Here is a 19,121-nt window from a genome sequence, read left to right as displayed (position 1 = left end):
GGACCATACCCACCCCATCCTTCTTGGTCCTGGGGCCTTCTCTCTTCTCCTGAGCCTGTCAGCCACATGGCTGTGGCCCCAATAGGTCTCACACTTGAGTTTGTCTCCTTTCTTTCCCTTCTCTTTCCATATTCATTGGGTGGACTGGAAGGTGTGGTCCAGTGGCTGGACAAGTGACCGTTGCCTTACTGAGGGCAGAGCGGAGCTGAAAGAGAGCAGAGGCAAGAAGTGACCTGGATCCTCAGAAAAGCAGGCACTGCCGCTCAGAGGAACCAGGAAGAGGGGTGTGAAGGGCAACTGGGAAGAGGCCCAAAGCAAACACAAACACAAATAGGACACCAAAGAAGTGTTGCATGTGGGTTAAATGCCCACGCTCTGGAATGAGACTTCCCAGGTTCAAATAACCTGTGTGATCTTGAGTAAGCACTTAATTTCTCTGAATCACATCTCAATTTCCTCGTCTAAAAAATAGAGATAATAAAACCTTAAAGGGTTGCAATAAGAACCAAGTGAGAAGCACATAGCCTGTGCATGGCATATAGTAGATATTCTAGAAATAGGGGCCATCATTTTATTGGAAAACACATATAATTTGCTTTGGTTATAGGAACACCACCTCCAGGAAGCCCTCTAGGCTCTCTTTCAAGTTTCTGGAGTACTTTTGGGGGTAAGAGCAGAAGAGAGAGTAGGGGGTGGTGGGGTGGGGGATTGCGGAGGAGGGAATAAGGATAATAAAAGGGGACAAGCATGCATTTTGCCCCTCGCTGGGGCAGGGCCCTGTGCTAAACCCTTGACATATCAAACCTCATACTATCCACCCAGGAACGGCTTCCCAGTGACTCAGTGGTAAAGAATCCACCTCCAATGCAGGAGACACAGGAGACACTGGTTCGATCCCTAGGTCCAGAAGATTGCCTGGAGGAGGGCATGGCAACCCACTCCAGTATTCTTGCCTGGAGAATCCCATGGACAGAGGAGCCTGGCAGGCTGCAGTCCATAGGGTCACAAAGAGTTGGACATGATTGAAGCGACTCAGGCACATTCACCCAGGAGCCCAAAAGAGGGAGACATTCTGGTTGACCCAACAAAACAATAACCAGCCTTAGTCAGTGAACAGTAAGTTGCTCCTGAATGATGAGGGGACATGCGAGGCCCAAAAGGAAAACTAGCTCAGGACTGGCCTTCGGTGACAGCTCAAATTCTGGGCTTCAGGCTCATCGGCATAGGGTAAGGCTCTTTCCTAAGGCCCAGAGGCTGTGAGCATCTGAACATCACACTACCATCCCCCAGGACAGCAGGTGAAGAGAAAACTTTCTCCAGATACAAAGCAGGAGCACAGGCAGAGCCTGTCAAAGGAGAGGTCACACCCTGAGCTCAGATCTGGGTTAGAGACGTGGCATCTTCAAAGCATAACCTATTTACTGTGCTGGGTCACAGGGTAACCAATGGGGCAGGGGTTCTGGAATGATCTGCTTGTCTGTAAATGGCTGTTTGCCATGGCAACGGGCACTGTGGAGACTCAGAGCCTGCTCAGATGGGAATCCGCTCTCCAGGGATGAGTCAGACCTCTCTCTCCTCATTGTGCAGGGCAAGCTACTCACAGAGCGAATCTGGGGGCTGAAAGAAGCCCAGAGATTCCCATCTCCCCTTCCCAGGGCCAGCTCATGTCTCCCTGTTTTCTCTCTTTGGGAGATTTGGATCAAGGGACAATAGAGTGAAGAGGAAAGAAAAGGCAGCACAAAATCCGGTCAGACCAGCCTCTCTGAGAATACCTGTTCCACATCCTACTCCCACCAGCAGAAGTCAGGAAGCCCAGAAAATGCTATCAGCTCATCCCCAACTGAGCCAAGCATCACTTCTACCAGGGACTTTCCAGAATGCCTTCATCCGTGCACCCATTCCATGAGCAGTTACTACAAAGACAAACATAGACACAGTCCCACCTTCCAGGAGCTTCCAGAGCCCCAGGGAGGTTTCCAGAGCATCTGCTGCGGGAGATTAGCTGAGTACAGCCCCAAAGAGCACCCACAGGGAGGGATGGAGTCCTGGGAAGGCAAGGTGCCCCACCTCAAACTCCCTTCTCTATGGTTCCCCCTATCTCATAATGGCCAAGTCCAGTATCCCAGTGAGTCAGACCAAATCTTGGTTCCAGTTCTCTCTCTTACACCTCAGGTCCAGCCCATCCTACGCTCCCTACTGCAACCATGCCTCTTGGCTGGTCTCCTTGTTTGCCCCTCTCTCATTGCCTGTTCTCCATGGACCAGCAAGGGCCAGCCCTCCATCTGAAGTCAAGTTGTGTCCTCTTCTACTCAAAACTCACCAAGGGCTTCCCCTCTCACTGGGAGGGAAAAGCCATACCTGTGGCTTTAAGGCCCTGGGTGACCTGCTCGCTGCTACCATTTAAACTCCTGCCAGTGCCAGCCCCTCTCCCAGTTTGTTCCAGTACTGCTGCCCTTTCTATCATCTCTCCTCAAAAAACACCTTCTCCCAGAGGTCTTCCCCAACCCCTGTGAGGAGGCTGTGATGCTTCTGCTTTTCTGTTGCAAGAATTTAACAAGTTCTTGCCTATGAACTATCTGGCAAGATGGTGCTTAATAGATGGTAATAACCTCCTCCTACCCCTGTATCAGTCAGTTATGGCTGCATAACAAACATCCCCAAATTTCGTGGCTTAATACAGCAGCATATTGCTTTTGCATCTGAAGCTACAAGAGTCTTTGGGTTTTTAATTCCTGCCATTCAGTCCCCATCCACTGAGATAAAATAAGCAGAATAAAAGAAACACTCAAATGCCCCAGCTTCTCTCTCCTGCCAAGAAGAGATGGCTGGTGCCCATCCAAAGTGTTGCTTCACCAGGCAGAGACCTGGGCTGCAGATTAAAAGCTGGCACTGTGCTGACAGTGGGATTGGCTGGAAACCAACCAGAAAAACAGGCCAGCATCCAGCAGAGCTAATCTGTTGTCCACCCACTGTGGGCTCAAGGGGCTCAAGTCACTTGTCTAGAGTGGATACAACCCAGGTATCACCCAGCTCTCTCTACCCCTCAAAACCCAGACAACAGTCCTTCCCACGGTGGTCCAGTGGTTATGACTCTGTGCTCCCAATGCACAGGGCACAGGTTCGATCCCTGGTCAGGAAACTAAGATTCCACATGCCCTACTGTGTGGTGCTGCCAAAAGAGAAAAAAAAAAAATCCAGACAACATTGCCTTAAACCCCCTCTCCTACCCCAGCCCTGGCTCCCCCCAAAGAGTTACATCCTCACAGTCACCCTGGCTCTAATCCTTGCCTTCTCCGAGTTCCTGTTTTCTGCTCCACATTCTGCGGCTGGTCTTTTGTGCCCACGTGGCCACCCAGCCATAGGATGCAGAGCCACCCCGGCCTTGAGAGGGCAGCAGTTCACACTGGTGATTTGGAAACATGAAGGCAGATGGATACACAAAACGAGTTTAAAATTAAACCTCAGACGTGCTTGCTCTCAAATAGAACTTCAGCTATTTCACCCGCCCGGGTGCCAGCCCCTTCCAGGCTGCTCAGTTTCCCTTGTGGCTGGCTCCCCTGCAACTGCAAACACTGCCCCTGTCCATGTTATTGCGCAGAGGAGGCCAGCTTTCTCCAGCTCCTAATAGCTCAGAACCCCTTTGCCTGTCCACCAGAGCACGTCCTCAGAACAGTGCACGGTCCAGGCAATACCCTGTCCCGCGTGATATTAAAGATATGAACATCCGCTTCCTCAAGCAGAAGGGAAGACAGGCATCCTAGTGTTGGCTTGGATTTGTTTATGATGATACTTTTTCCTTCCTGTGGGCTGGATCTGCTCTCATCCAGCCCTGATCTCTCATCTGGCTTTACCTATCTGGTCCTCCAGTCCAAAGGGACTGGGGGTGGATTTGGAGGGAGAAGACACTGGCCCGGGGGGTAGTGGGCATTTTTGTGAACTGGGTTCTATATCACAATGCTTGAAGCCACCAGAGGATGAAATGAATGTCCATCATAGCCCTGATGGTTTAAGTCAAACTGTTTCCCCTGAACAGCCCAGCCTGTGACTCAGGGGTGCAGGATGAGCTGCAGAGTTCCCGGATGCATGACACCCCACTCCTTCACTCCAGGAAAAAGGAAGTCTGGGCGGCTAAGACATCTGCAGGTAAGAGGCCACGAAGCAATTCCCTCCCAGAAATCCTGGCCTGGGCCTGTGGACCACACATGTCTATCCACACCTTGCCTTGCTTGTCCTTTTGCAAGGAATAAATGCCCAACTGGTAGGTCTTTGGGTGCAGTGACGAGGAGAGGAAAGATGACTGGCAAGGGTTGGGAATAAAGGCAGGTTGGTCCAAGCCAAGGCAGGCCACACCTGGAGCCCTCCCAAGGCCATGGTCAGAGTGCCTTTGGCTGGCCTCCCCCCACCACTGCTCTGTGCCCAGACCTTCCCAGGAGCTCTTCACCCTCCGTTAGCCACCATCTGGCGGTGTTGTTGAGAGCCTGGAGGATGGCCAGGAGCTGGCACGAGCTAAGCACAGAGATTTGCTGGCATGTGTGCTGGGCCTGGCCCCAGGGACCTGGGCTCTCTCCTGATTCCAAGATGGGGGAGGGGTTTCAGCTGCACCGAGTGTGGCCCCCAAGGTTGGCAGATGGGTAGCCCCGGGAGGAAGCCACATGGCATGGTTGTGTTGTTGTTAAATGCAGCTCATTAGGTTTTATCAGCAAGATGCTGCTCCTTTGGTAGGAACATACCTTCTCCCAGCGAGGGAGGCTGCCAGAAGCACCAATGGCCCTGGGAAGACTTTGGTGGGAAGGCTGGAGCCATAGGCTTGCTGGAGCCAAGTCTTGGAACTTGGTACCTTCTCCCAGACCTACCCCTCCATGCTTGGGGTGGGGGGTTTTGTTCTCAGTTGTGACTCACTGGTGACTGTGGTCAGGTCACCTCCCACCCCTCCTTCTTCCTGACTCCCAGCCCCTCCCCCATCACTTTGTGCCATGCACCAGCAGGCGCTGCTCTGAGAAATGAAGTGAGGTTGTTCTCATCTCAGCCTTGCCTGTGTTCCCTCCTCGTCGGCTTCAGACCACCTGCACTCTGCCTTCCCATGGCTGTTTCTCCACCAGCATGTCCACAGCTCATCCTGTTTCTGAACCTCAATTTTCTGTGCAGATCTGAGAAACAGCTACTGAAGACCACACATGTTCCAGGTCACAGATGCCCTGTGCTGGACCACTCCATGTACCAAGTCTGATTAATGGGCACCTGAGCTGGGCACTCCAAAATCACTGCAGGTGGTGACTGCAGCCATGAAATTAAAAGATGCTTGCTCCTTGGAAGAAAAGCTATGACCAACTTAGACAGCATATTAAAAAGCAGAGACATTTCATTGCCAACAAAGGTCCCTCTAGTCAAAGCTATGGTTTTTCCAGTAGTCATGTATGAATGTGAAAGTTGGGCTATAAAGAAAGCTGAGCACCGAAGAATTGATGCCTTTGAACTGTGGTGTTGGAGAAGACTCTTGAGAGTCCCTTGGACAGCAAGGAGATCCAACCAGTCCATTCTTAAGGAAATCAACTCTGAATATTCATTGGAAGGACTGTTGCTGAAGCTGAAGCTCCAATACTTTGGCCATCTGATGCAAAGAGCTGACTCATTTGAAAAGACCCTGATGCTGGGAAAGATTGAAGGCGGGAGGAGAAGGGGACGACAGAGGATGAGATGGTTTGATGGCATCACCGACTCAATGGACATGAGTTTGAGCAAGCTCCAGGAGTTGGTGATGGACAGGGAAGCCTGGCGTGCTGCAGTCCATGGGGTTGCAAAGAGTCAGACACAACTGATCAACTGAACTGAACTGAGCTGGGTGTGGTGATCACTGCTTTTTACAGATGGAAAGGTGTTGCTGAGTGAGTTGAATGACTGGCTTCCAGGTCCTGTGGCCAGGTGTCTAGTTCAAGCTTCTTCCTGCTAGTTTTTCCTTGTAAAATGTTGTGGGATTAGCAGTATGATCTAGAAGACTAATGTCCCAGCACAAGGCTAAGTGGATTCAGATGTGACTTAGGCTAGGCCTGGCGTGCTGCAGTCCATGGGGTCACAAAGAGTCAGACATGACTGAGCGACTAAACTGAACTGAACTGAGGTTTGGGCACTGAGGCCACCAGAAGTGTGGTTGTCTAATGAACTAAGGAATTTGCTGGGAGAGAAGTCACCTGAGGAAGATGGAATCAGGCAGACGAACTCAGCCTGGCACTGAGCATGACACAGGGAAGGGGTCATCGGGACCACAGCAAGCCCAGGCACAGCCGGGGGCCTTGGCGGTACCTAAGCCAAGGCAAGAGGGCCTGAGGTAAGGACCAGGAGATGTCCAGATGGCCACACAGCAGCTCAGGGGCCCGAGGGACCAAGAGTGGGGAGAGAGACCTCCACATGGCACGGGCAGCAGGCCAGGGCTTGGGACACTCACACGGTCTGTCCCCAGCTAAGGTGGCCTTGCAAAGGGGCTGTGGGGGCTCGGCTGGCCCCAGACCTCCGTGGCTCTGCCTTGGAGGAAAGCTGTGGGCGGCCTCTCCTGCAGGATTCCTTGCCCAGGAAACTGTAGACCAGGGGCTGGCAAATCTGGCCCTCTGCCTGGTTTTGTACGGCTTGCAAACCAAAAATCGCTTTTACATTTTTAAGCGGTTACCCAGTGTCCTCCCAAGCACCTCCATCCCTAAGTGCAAACAGATGCTTTCCCTCACCTGCACCTGGCCACGGGGGTCACCACCAACACAGCTTCAAGTGGGATGGCTTTGGCTGCCAGTGGCCCCTGAGTCAACCAGGCTTAAACAATATGGAATGAGAAGCCTGGAGGTCGAAGGTTCCAAGGTTTCACGGTAAGTTCTCAGCTCTGGAACATCTCCAGGTCACATCCTCTGAGAGTCTATGCTGTTGGCCTCGCCCGCCTGGCTGCAAGACAGATGCTGCAGGCACCACCTCCCCAGACAACTGCATCCCAAGACCCAAAGTTGTGGGGAATGGGGCTTCTCATTCAAACCAAGTCCTTAGCAGACTTCCGTCAAGTCCCATTGGCCAGGACTGGGTCACATGTCCAGCCTGAAAGCCATCACTGGCAAAGGGGAGAGAGCTGGGCTCCAGGCTGACCCCCACAGTGTACATAGCACCCCATCCTGAGCACAGCTGAGATTCTGTTGGAAGGAAGATGGTGGGAGTGGACATTCAACTGGAAACCAATCCAACTGCCAGGGCTTGTTGGGATTTTTGTTTTTTTAGCTTCTGGGTTATTTTTAACTAGAGACATTATACTGTCAAAACAAGTGAGTCACCATGCCCTTCTGACTGAAGCCTGGTGGCTTATTAATACTTCCATCCAAATTCCCAGGGAGACACAGATGCCTGGATGGGACGAAGCAAGGAAATGTTCAGCTGCCCTTGGAAGGGTTTGATGTCATCACACCAGGAGCTGGGATGCTAGATTGATGGAGAGGGGCTGGGCTGAGGACCCATGTGTAGGGATTTGGCAAGTAATGGCTTTTATTCATTCACTGTGTGACAGGCACTTAATTAGGACGTGAGGGAAACAGTCCATAAAATATTAAGGGGCTAAAACTAATTGAATTGTCCAAATACTCCATGGGTGGCCCCATCAGGGAGGGGACCCTTCTCCTAGCCCCTCGTTGTCACAGAAATGATTCAAAATCACCAAACCAGGGGACAGGTTGTCAGCATTCTGATTCTAGATGAGCCGCTAGCCCATTCTCAGTTTCCTCATTTGTAAAATCAGCATTTGGTGCCAAAGGTCAAGGTTCTTGCTGCCCTGGTCCTCACTGACTGCAACCTTGAAGCACAAATGACAAGCAGGACCCAGAGGTCTGAAACCAGCAGATCTCTATATTGATGGAGATGATGCAATGGTGATGGGGATGATGAAGGGGTTAGAGATGGTGGTATTCATCAGGCTGAGCCCTTGCTGTATGCCATCATTGCCCTCATGTAGCATCTCATTGAATTCCCTCAAAAAACTCTATGAAATAGTTACTTTTATTAACCTGATGTAACAGATGAGGAAACTGAAGCTTAGCGAGGTACATGCCTATATTCACCTATGGAGTTGTATCTCTGCAAAATTCGTATGTTGGAGCCCTGTCCCTGTTGTGATTGAATTTGGAGATTGGGCCTTTATGGGGGTTAACAAGGGAAAACGACGTCTTCTAGGTAGAGCCTCAGTCCAGTAGGATTGGTGCCCTTACAAGAAGAGGGACAGGAGAGACTCGCACAGAGAAAAGACCAGATGGGGACACGGAGAAGACGACCACCTGCCAGCCAAGGAGAAGGGCCTCAGAAGGAATCCATCCTGCTGACACTTGATCTTGGACATACAGCTTCCAGAATTGTGAGAGAATACATTTCTCTTGTTTAAGTCACTCAAACTGTGGTATTTTGTAATGGCAGCCCAGTCTGATACATCAGCCAGTGACAGAGCCATCAGTGAAACCAGGCAGTCTGACTTCAGAGCCGTGTCATCAAGAACCTCTCTATTTAACAAACGATGTACAAACAGAACAGAAAGAGCCTCACAGACTTAGAGAACGAACTTAAGGCTGCCAGGGGGAGGATAGGGGGAAGAGACAGGGAGTTTGGGATGGACACGTACATACTGCTGTATTTTAAATGGGTAACCAACAAGGACCTATTGCATAGCACAGAAAACTGTGCTCAGTGGCAGCCTGGATGGGAGGGGAGTTTGGGGGAGAATGGATACATGTATATGAATGGCAGAGTCCCTTTGCTGTCCACCCGAAACCATCACAACATTGTTAACAGCTACATGCATGTGGGTGTGCTAAGTCATTTCAGTCATGTCCAACTCTTTGCAACCCTATGGACTATAGTCTGCCAGGCTTCTTTGTCCATGGGATTCTCCAGGCAAGAATACTGGAGTGGGTGGCCATGTCCTCCTCCAGGGGATCTTCTCGACCCAGGGATCGAACCCACACCTCCTATAGCTCCTGCGTTGCAGGCAGATTCTTTACTGCTAAGCCACCGGGGAAGCCCGTAATCAGCTCTACTCCAGTAGAAAAAGTTTAAAAAAAAGAAGAACCTCACTATCTACAACTCGACTCTGACTGGAGAGGTGAGTAGTGGGTCTCCATATGACTGGGCCTGTAGGTACAAAGTATACAGGTTGCCAAAGCTCACCCTCTCCATTCTACCCAACAAAAGACAATATGTTCAGGACGAGCCAAGACCCACATTTTGGGTGAAAATGATCCCAGGGAAATGCAGGCCAGTGTTCAGTGGATGGCTGGAACCATCAGGGTAAGGTGTTGACCTGCATCATGCCTCAGATGGCTGTAGGTACCAAGAAATTTCAGTCAGATTTGAAGGGGTGTCACCATCCACTTTCAGGGAAGAGTCCCGTTCGCTGCGCAAGTCAAACCTGGATTGGAATCCTGTCTTCCTCAGGCTGGGACCTTGGACAAGTTACTTCACCCTCTGAGCCTGTCTCCCTATCTGTCACATAACTATCCTGACTCCACAACAGTGCTATGAGCATAGAGAAGTCAGCGCACAGGACTCCACTTCATAGATGGTCTCAATTTAGTAACTTAACCCGAGGGACCACCTGAAATCCCTTGAGCTTCATCAAAGTGAAAGCCATGGTTACAAACCCCCTGGCAGGCAGCCATCAGTCTTTCCTGGAAGCAGCTGGGGATAAATGAACGGATCACAGTCTTACAGGTCAGCCGCTGTTCTAGTTCTCACCCCACTGTTGGCAGAGGTCTGGGCAAGTCCCCTCAGAGTGCTGTTCACGGCCCCCAGGGAGGGGATCTTGCTTCCCCTGCACTGCGTACCTCCTGCCCTGAGCTTTCCTTCCCCCAAGCACTTGCTCTATTCCTTAGGCTAGGGGGTGAGGGGATGCCATGGAAGGACTCCCCGAAAGCTGCTTGCCCACTGGATGACCACAGCCTGAACCCCAAACCCCAGCCCCTCTGAACATGCCCACTCCATCCTCCAACCCCTGGGAAAGGTTCTGTCTCTGGAGATCTGGAAGAGAAGCCCAACGCCCTGAGGGAATTTTGTGTTTAAGCCTGGGAGGCTAGGATTTCCCTCCCAATGACTGAGACTCCATGCTCCCAATGCAGGGGGCCAGGATTCAATCCCTGGTCAGGGAACTAGATCTCACATGTTGCATCTAAGACCCAGCACAGCCAAATACATACATAAATAAAAATATTTAAAAAGGAAAAAAGACTGGCAGGATGCAAGAGGCAAGGGCAGCCCTGTTTCCATCAGCAGGGTCTGCCCACCTGAGGGGACCAGGCAAGACTCCTCGCTTCTTTCCTGGGGCCGCCAGACACCTCCGGGCCATGTTCCCAAGCCACACCAGCCCACGGCTTTCTCTCCCTTCGCCAGCCCCCTCTCCGAGGAACCGCCAGCCGGGGCAAGCCAAGCCAGCAGCTCCTGGGTAGACAGAGTCCAGGTCCAAGTATTTCTCCTCCCGGGAAATCGAGGATTCTGCCTCAAGAGCAAAGACCCTGGAGCTAGCCAGCCAGGACTCCAACCAAGTTTCACCCTTCCAGACACGTGACTCTGGACAAGTTTGTTGTTATTTTTGTTGTTTAGTCGCTAAGCTGTGTCTGACTCTTTGTGACCCCAAGGACTGTAGTCCGCCAGGCTCCTCACTCCATGGGATTTTCCCAGGCAAGAATACTGGAGTAGGTTGCCAATTTCCTTCTCCAGGGGATCTTCCTGACCCATGGATTGAACCCGCATCTCCTGCATTGGCAGGCGGATTCTTTATCACTGAGCCACCAGGGAAGCCCTTTAGGCAAGCTGTGTGCTGTGCTGTGCTCAGTCACTCAGTCGTGTCTGACTCTTTGAGACCCCGTGGACTGCAGCCCGCCAGGCTCCTCTGTCCATGGGGATTCTCCAGGCAAGAATACTGGAGTAGGTTGCCATGCCCTCCTCCAGGGGATCTTCCCAACCCAGGGATCAAATCCAGGTCTACTCCCTCTCTAAGCCCTGTTATCCTAATCAGTAAAAATGGAGATACCCAAAACACACATTTTATTAGGTCATGAGGATTAAATAGTGTATAAAATAGGAGTATCAGAGGGCCTAGCGGGAAGTAAGCTCGAAACAGAGATTAGTGAGCTCTGATCCAGGGCCCGGGGTTGAAGTGGAGTGAACGAGGCAGTGAAGGCAGAGTGCAGGGGCCTAAAAATGAGGGCAACTTAAAGCTCGTTGCCTGGCACTTGGCTTACCTCACAAGTGAAGCTGAGAGACCCAGAAGTCTGGAATCAGCAAATATTTGCATCAGTCTTCACAAAGGATGGGCTTTGCTGGTGGTTCAGACGGTAAAGAATCCACATGCAATGTGGGAGACCTGTGTTCGATCACTGGGTTGGGAAGGTCCCCTGGAGGAGGGCATGGCAAACCACTCCAGTACTCTTGCCTGGAGAATCCTCATGGACAGAGGAGCCTGGCAGGCTATAGTCTATCAGTTCACTTCAGTCGTGTCTGACTCTTGGCGACCACATGGACTGCAGCACGCCAGGCTTCCCTGTCCGTCACCAACTCCCAGAGCTTGCTCAAACTCATGTCCATTGAGTCGGTGATACCATCCAACCATCTCATCCTCTGTCATCCCCTTCTCCTCCTGCCTTCTTTCCAAGTATCAGGGTCTTTTTCAATGAGTCAATTCTTCCCATCAAGTGGCCAAAGCATTAGAGCTTCAGCTTCAGCATCAGTCCTTCCAATGAATAGTCAGGACTGATTTCCATTAGGATGGACTGGTTTGATCTCCTTGCAGTCCAAGGGACTCTCAAGAGTCTTCTCCAACACCACAGTTGAAAAGCATCAATTCTTTGGTACTCAGCTTTCTTTATAGCCCAACTCTCACATCCATATATGACTACTGAAAAAACCATAGCTTTGACTAGAGGGACCTTTGTTGGCAAAGTAATGTCTCTGTTTTTTAGTATGCTGTCTAGGTTGGTCATAGCTTTTCTTCCAAAGAGCAAACATCTTTTAATTTCATGGCTGCAGTCACCATCTGCAGTGATTTTGGAGCCCAAGAAAATAGTCTGTCACTGTTTCCATTGTTTCCCCATCTATTTGCCATGAAGTGATGGGACTGGATGCCATGATCTTAGTTTTTTGAATGTTGAGTTTCAAGCGAGCTTTTTCACTCTCCTCTTTCACTTTCACCAAGAGGCTCTTTAGTTCCTCTTCACTTTCTTCCATAAGGGTGGTGTCATCTACGTATCTGAAGTTATTGATATTTCTCCCGGCAATCTTGGCTAGAGCCCATGGGGTTGCACAAAGGCTACATGTCCATGGGATCATGGCTACTACATGTAGTCCATGGCTACAGTCCATGGGGTCACACAAAGGAAGATGCAGGGTCCAGCCTGCAGGGGGCGCAGTTCCTGGTCTGGCTCCAGTTGCTCAACTCTTCTCACTTCTCTGGGCCTGTTTACTCATCAGAGATGCTGAGGCTTCCACGGTGAGTCCCTCCTCACCATCCCCATCCCAGAGCTGTGTGGGGACCAAGTGATAAGGGACTGAAAGGGCTTTGTAAACTAGAATAGGTGGACCAGACTGCTCAAAAGACGATGCTTACAAACAGGATGGTTAGTATTACATTCTGGGAGGTTTTCTCCACTCTCCCCACCCTAGCCCGCCTCTCAGCTCCCCTCCTAATGAGCTGAAAGTCTCACCAGCTATTTAAAGCCTCTATTAAACACATTCAATTGTCCTTTGATTCTCTGGTTTCATGTCTTTATATCTGAGAGAGAGAAAAAAAAAAGCGAAAGTACCCAAAACATGAGTTGGTAGAGTTGGTAATAAAGTGCTCTGTAGCAAGACCCATTTGTCTCACCTCCATTTTAATTTTTTAAACAAAAACTACAAATCACCAATCACCACCTTCAGTGAATTAAATGGTAAGGAAAATTAGAAAACAGCTCAAATTTTAATCAATATTGGCCTTGGCCACGCAAACAGAGGCTCCTTCTTTGGCCCGTTTCTAATCAGAAGTGTTAATTATCTTGCTACATGCTAGAAATTAAGTATGAACTAGTCGGAGAAGGCAATGGCACCCCACTCCAGTACTCTTGCCTGGAAAATCCCATGGACAGAAGAGCCTGGTAGGCTGCAGTCCATGGGGTGGCTGAGAGTCGGACATGACTGAGCGACTTCACTTTCACGCAATGGAGAAGGAAATGGCAACCCACTCCAGTGTTCTTACCTGGAGAATCCCAGGGACGGGAGAGCCTGGTGGGCTGCTGTCTGTGGGGTCGCACAGAGTCGGACACAACTGAAGCAACTTAGCAGTGAAGTTAAAGGAGGTCATTTGTTAAGGAAAACTGATTACATATTGTTAGCTCTCGGGCATTTGATGGAAAACCGCTGTCATGAAAGTGGCTTTAAAAATTAGATCTGATATTTGATTTGTGAGATTGCCCGGCTGAAGGGATGAATCACAAAGTTTCCTGCAGCAACCTGTGGGGGCCCTGAGGGCCTTTGGGCCACAAGCTGCTGTCATCATCACCTCCTCTGCACTTGAGAGTCTTTCAAAGCTCTGCCCCCAGGTGGGAGCCCTGTAACCCCTAGATATTAACACTATGTAGGAGCAAGAGAAAAACAAAGGTGGGAGAAATGTAGGTGATTGTGAGGACAGAGAGCTGCGGAATACACATGTGCAAACACACCGTGGGCTCCAGTCCGTGGCCTTACTGCAGCAGTGTCTTCTCAGCGGGAGAGTCCGGGGCAGCTGAACGGACACTGTCCTACTCTCCGGGGAACAGAATAGGAGCCTTAGCAGTTTTGCCCCTCACGTGGGGGTCCAGGTGCTGCCTTGGCAGCAGCAGAAAAGCTGAGAAGGAAAGCAGAATGCTCGGGCTTGGTCCAGTGTTGGTTATCCAAGTCAGGGGGACAAGCCTATCACTGAATGGCCGACTTTCCTGTCCTCCCATCCGTGAGCCAGGCCTGCAGTGCAGAAGCGGCAGAATAGGCTCACTAGTTCTGAAAGTTCATCCAAGGCCCTGACTACCATGCTAAGTGAGGCAGAAATTGCTGGTTGCCTAACAGTATGCATTCTCCTGTTCTTCCTTAGAATGGAACCCTTGTTTCATTTGAAGTGTCCCTGTGGAAACTGGTCTTCCCAGGTGGTGCTAGTGGTAAAGAGCCCGCCTGTCAGTGCAGGAGACATAAGAGACGGGGGTTTGATCCCTGGAGTCGGGAAGATCCCCTGGAGAAGGAAATGGCAACCCACTCCAGTATTCTTGCCTGGAGAATCCCATGGACAGAGAAGCCTGGCGGGCTGCAGGCCATGGTATCTCAAGAGTCAGACACATCTGAAGTGACTTAGGACTTAGGGATGTGAAAATTACATTTCCCAGCCTCCCCTGCACCTGAGTGACTAAATCCTGTTCTATGAAATATAAGTGGATATTACTATATATGATAACTAAGGAGAAGAATTGATGCTTTTGAACTGTGGTGTTGGAGAAGACTCTTGAGACTCTCTTGGACTGCAAGGAGATCCAACCAGTCCATCCTAAAGGAAATCAGTCCTGACTATTCATTGGAAGGACTGATGCTGAAGCTGCAGCTCTAATACTTTGCCCACCTGATGCAAAGAACTGACTCATTGGAAAAGACTCTGATGCTGGGAAAGATTGAAGGCGGGAGGAGAAGGGGACAACACAGGATGAGATGGTTGGATGGTATCACCGACTCAGTGGACATGAGTTTGAGTAAACTCCAGGAGTTGGTGATGGACAGGGAGGCCTGGCATGCTGCAGTCCATGGGGTCGCAAAGAGTCGGACACGACTGAGCAACTGAACTGAAGGAGAAGAAAAGTTGAGTGCACATTTTTGTTCTTCCCTATTCTTTTTTCCCTGCCTGGAATATAGACATGATGATTGGTGCTCCAGCAATCATTTTGGGGCAGAGGCAAACCTGAGAATGAAAACCACTCACTAACAATGGTGGAGAATAAAGACAGAAGAAGTCCTGGTCTCTGATTACTGGGGAGCCCCACTTCAGTGCTGAAACACCTTCCTCTGAACTTGTATAGGAGAGGGAAAACAAAACACCTGAGGTGATGTGTTTGAGCTATGGTTTTTATTGGGGCCCAGGGGAGGCTGTCTCCCCTCAGAGTGGAAAGCTATTTCTAACTCATGCAATGAGGAATATGGCCATCTCAGAACTGGCAGTGGGTAGCCCCAAAGGTTTGATTTACTCCAAGTTTGTCAGGCTGGAAGGAGAAACAACTATTTATGAGGGGGGAGGCTCCTGTGAAAGGGGGGAGCAGAAATCTAGCCACAGTGACCCCCCACCACCACAATACACTCTAGACACACTGGCTTTGCTCACCCTCCTCTCACTGGTCAGAACATTCCAGCTCCCCCCTGAGGTTCCAGTCAGTTGTCCCCATGTGCTCAGGTAAATGGGGCTTGGGGCATGGCCTTGGGGCTTGGGTGGGAGTTAGGCTGCTACAGCCCTCACTTCCTGAACCTCACTCTTGTGCATTTCCCTTGGTAGCTCTCCGTCTGAAGCCACTTGCCAGTGAGGTGGTCTCCTTCTAAGTCCCAGAAGTCTGTACACCTGACTCGTCACGAGTCAGACCAGGAAGGCTGCTGGCAGGAGCACCCAACGTCCGCCAGGATAGTGGGAGGCAGCCAGGCCGCCTCTCTGAGGGCAGTAGAGGCCTTGAAGGTGACCTCACTTCTCCATGTTACATACAAGAAGAAAACTGAAGTCAGGAGGGTCAGGAAAATGCTCAGCATTTAGCTTGAGAGAGACCAACACCAGCTCCTCCAGCCCCTCCTAATCCACCGCTCCTAAACCTTCAGTCATGTGACCCAGTTCACTAAGGGCTGAGGAGAATTAAACCCGGGTTGGGCTGAACCCCACTTCTATGTGGTTCACAAAAAGTGTTAACTTAGCCATATTCCAAAACCATGCCACTAGAAATAAATGCACATCACAGATGATGTAGTCATACTCCTAGGCATATATCCAGAGAAAAACATGATCTGAAAGGATACGTGCACCCCATTGTTCACTGAAGCACTGTTTACAATAGCCAAGACACGGAAGCAACCTAAATATCCATTGATGGAGGAATGAATAAAGAAGATGTGGTACATATATACAATGGAATATTACTCAGCCATTAAAAAAGAATGAAATAATGCCATTTGCAGCAACATGGATGGGCCTAGAGACTGCCATCCTGAGTAAAATAACTCAGAGAAGGAGAAACATCACATAACATCCCTTATACATGAAATCTAAAATGAAATGATACAAATGAACTTACAAAATAGAAACAGACTCACAGACATACATAGAGAATGAACTTATGGTTGCCGGAGAGAAGGATGGGGGGAGGAATAGTTAGGGAGCTTGGGATGGACAGGTACACACTGCTATATTTAAAATGGATAACCAACAAAGACCTACTGTACAGCACAGGGGACTCTGCTCAACGTTATGTGGCAGCCTGGTTCGGAGGGGAGTTTGGGGGAGAATGGATACACGTATATATATAGCTGAGTCCCTTCACTGTCCACCTGAAACGATCACAACATTTTTAATCAGCTGTACCCCCATACAAAACAAAAAGCTTAAAAAATAAAGAGAAAGAATGTTCTTCCTCACAGGGTTGTGGAGAGGATGTAGTTAGCCAATACTCAGTGGCTTACAACAGGCGACAGCCTCTCTCATGGGTCAGTGAGTTGACAAGGCTCATTTGGGCAGTTCTCACTTGGCGTCTCTTGTTCTTATAGTCAGATATCAACTAGAGTTGCGGTCCCTTGAAGGTGTCCAAAACGGCTCACTCACATGGCTGACGGAGGATGAGACTGCTGACAGGAGCAGGGGCTGCTTTAGAGAGGTGGTCATGGAGGGCTTTTCTGAGGAGGTGACATTTTTGGTGAGGCCTGAATGGTGAGGAGACAGCCATACACATGCCCAGTGGAAGCCTGTCTCCAACTGGAGGAACAGCAGTTATGAAGCCTATGATTCCAGAAGGACCTCTGCTGGAAGATTTCAGTCCCAGCAGCAGGCAAACCCAGGTGGCCAGTGGAGGAGGCAGCTGGTACTCTCTGCTTGGGACTGAGTTCTTCAGAAGGAAAATAAAACACGATGCAGGGACGGGTGGGTAGGAAGCCTGCCTAGCATGAGGCTTGGGACGATGAGATTGGGGCCAGGATCCTCCTTCCTGTGGAAAACTGCTTCATTTGTTCAGTCCAGGCCTCCTAACTGAATTAGGATACTCCTCCCATTCCTCAAGTTTCATGATTGCCACCAGCGACATGTCAGTGACAGCTTACCCCAGCAGAAATATCACGACTGGAGACAGAACGCAAGATTGCAAGACACCTTTTATGAAGCGAGCCCAGCAGGCACCCTAAACAGCCTTCACTCTGTTCCCTTCTCTTTGACATGAACAGCTGTGCTAATGTGAGTTTACCCATCAGATAAAAATAATTTGCTAAATATCACAGTGGAGTTATTTCTAAGTGGCTTCAGTTACTGTCATAAGATGCACGGCTGGCTCAACAGTGAGATGCATTTGGAGAACAAAAGCAGGGATTTGAATAAAACCTCAGAGAAATGAAGCATATATTCACAGTTCACTCAGGTGCTATTATAGCCTGGATTATTTAGCTATTTGAGTCTACCAATTTAAATGCTAATCTCATCTGGGAACACCCTCATAGTCACACCTAGAAATGTTTAGCCATATATCTGGGCCCTCCATGATCCAGTCAAGTACTCAGTGCTCAGCCGCTCAGTCATGTCCGACTCTTTGTGACCCCACAGACAGTAGCCCACCAGGTTCCTCTGTCCATGGAATTTTCCAGGCAAGAATACTGAAGTGAGTTGCCACTTCCTACTCCAGGGAATCTTCCTGACCCAGGGGTGGAGCCCACATCTCCTGCGTTGGCAGGCGGATTCTTTACCACTGAGCCACCTGGGAGGTCGACATATAAAATGAACCATCACACCCGGTCCATACATTAACACACTTTACTGAAACTCTTTCAGGTGGCTCTGATCGTCACCCAATGGTCTAGATGAAGAATCTGAGACTCAAAGCTTCTAAGCTTGCCAAAAGCCACAGCGCTACTCACAGCGTGTGCTGGATCCTAAGCCAGGGCTCTCTGACTTTGCAGCTGTACTGGTTCATTTTCCCCTGGCACCTGGAGGCTGTATGGTTCATAAATACTGTGCAGGTGTGAATACTGGCTAGAGGAGTCTGGGCATCCCACGCCTAGAGAGGTTCTGGTTAGGAGATAAATTCTACCAGTGCCTGGAGGCCCTCTTTATTAGAACGAGCAGGCTTCCCTGGGAAGAGGAGGCTGGTCTAGAACTCTGTTAACCCTCTCCCAGCTTTTTGGACCTTTGGGTACCACCCTCCTCCTGGGGACAATATATGTGAATTGCAAGGAAGGGTCTCAGAGGAAATAAACAGCCTTTAACAGCCCCGCCTTCTCCTCCCCAGTGGTTTTGGTCCAGAAGGACCATCAGCTCTGTCCTGTCCTGGGTAGCTATCTGGGGGCTTTTTCAGAAAGGTTCTTAAAATGCAGAGACGAAGTCTAAGACGGTGAGTGCAGAGGGACTGTCCAGCTGTTTATGATTTGGCTCTGGCTGTGGCGGGAGGAGAGGGCAGGGGACGGGGGCAGGAAATGCTGCAGTGGCCCTCACCTGCCGGAAGGCACCACGGCCAACAGCTGCTCCCCACCACCATCCACTTCCTCTTCACTCCCCTCCCCCTGAGGCCTTCCTGGCTTCTTCTCCCAGAGCTCAGCCCACTGGCCTCCAGCCAAGCTGGCACCTGGCAGGTGGATGAAGGAAGGGTGAGTCACGGCTTCCTAGAAAACCGTGGTCTAGATGAGCTCCCAAAGGGCAGAGGCCATGCCCAACCAGCCTCTCTGGGAGCCTTGTCCAGGTTGTTCTGTTCCAGGTACTCAAACTGCAATTGGAAGAAAAGGGGGGCCTAGAGGTTCACCCTGGGTGTGGGACCCAGTTTCTGGCTGTGCCTCCCCCCAGTTCAGCTCAGTTCTGTGCTCCCAGGGAGCCAGGATACTGGGCTCAGAAGACAGACTCAGAAACTATTTTCTGA

General features: G+C 50.3%; 1 long non-coding RNA gene across 1 annotated transcript; it reads left to right on the top strand.

Annotated features, from left to right (window-relative positions):
• Positions 1-1,514: 1,514 nt before the first annotated feature.
• On the top strand, positions 1,515-17,491 carry LOC145524325 (uncharacterized). Its single transcript, XR_014067403.1, has 5 exons — positions 1,515-3,019; positions 4,034-4,143; positions 9,382-9,714; positions 15,530-15,703; positions 16,780-17,491. It is a non-coding gene; the product is annotated as an uncharacterized LOC145524325 (long non-coding RNA).
• The last annotated feature ends 1,630 nt before the right edge of the window (positions 17,492-19,121 follow it).

The sequence above is a fragment of the Giraffa tippelskirchi genome, chromosome 2 (assembly GCF_054371585.1).
Source record: "Giraffa tippelskirchi isolate mGirTip1 chromosome 2, T2T-mGirTip1v1.2.pri, whole genome shotgun sequence".
Taxonomy (NCBI): domain Eukaryota; kingdom Metazoa; phylum Chordata; class Mammalia; order Artiodactyla; family Giraffidae; genus Giraffa; species Giraffa tippelskirchi.
This window is presented reverse-complemented; position numbering and strand designations above follow the sequence as displayed.